We start from the raw sequence: 1,165 nt of genomic DNA on the forward strand, positions 1-1,165 counted from the left end.
TTGGCATGGTGGCAGGCGCCTATAATCCCAGCTGCTTGGGAGGCTGAGGCAGGGGAATTGCTTGAACCTGGGAGGTGGAGATTGCAGTAAGCCAAGATTGTGGCACTGTAGTGTGGCAACAGAGCAAGACTCCATCTCAAAAAAAAAATAAAAAATAAAAAATAAAAATAAGGCACACCTACAAGATCTGGAAAATAGCCACAAAAGGTAAAAATCTAAGAGTTTTATTGGCCCTAAAGTAGAGAGACTGGAACAGAAAGTTTATTAAGTGGGATAATAACAGAGAACTTTCCAAACCTAGAAAAAGGTACCAATATTCAAATACAAAAAGGTTATAGAACACTAGGCAAATTTAACCCAAAGACTACCTTCAAGGCATTTAATAATCAAACTCCCAAAGATCAGGGATAAAGAAAAGGTCCTAAAAGCAGCAAGAGAAAAGTAACAAATAACATACAATGGAGGCCATGTGCAGTGGCTCATGTCTGTAATCCCCAGCATTTAGGAAGGCTGAGGCGGGTGAATCACTTGAGGCCAGGAGTTAGAGACCAGTCTGGGCAACATGGTGAAATAATGTCTCTGCCAAAAATACAAAAAAATTAGCCAAGCATGAGGCCAGGCTCAGTGGCTCACGCCTGTAATCCCAACTACTCAGGAGGCTGAGGCACAAGAATCGCTTGAACCTGGGAGGTGGAGGTTGCAGTGAGCTGAGATTTTGTCACTGCGCTTCAGCCTGGGTGACTGAGTGAGACTCTGTCTCAAAAACAAAAACAAACCTATAATGGAGCTCCAATACGTATGGCAGCAGACTCTTCAGTGGAAACCTCACAGGCTACGATAGAGTGGCACGACATATTGAAAGTGATGAAGGTGGCTGGGAGCGGTGGCTCACGCCTGTAATCCCAGCACTTTGGGAGCCCAAGGCGGGCGGATCACGAAGTCAGGAGATCGAGACCATCCCCATCCTAGCTAACACGGTGAAACCCTGGCTCTACTAAAAATACAAAAAATTAGCCAGGTGTGATGGCGGACGGCTGTAGTCCCAGCTACTTGGGAGGCTGAGGCAGGAGAATAGTGTGAACCCAGGAGGCGGAGCTTGCAGTGAGCCAAGATCACACCACTGCACTCTAGCCTGGGTGACAGAGTGAGATTCTGTCTCAAAAAA

Source organism: Colobus angolensis, unplaced genomic scaffold (genome assembly GCF_000951035.1).
Source record: "Colobus angolensis palliatus isolate OR3802 unplaced genomic scaffold, Cang.pa_1.0 Scaffold60, whole genome shotgun sequence".
Taxonomy (NCBI): domain Eukaryota; kingdom Metazoa; phylum Chordata; class Mammalia; order Primates; family Cercopithecidae; genus Colobus; species Colobus angolensis.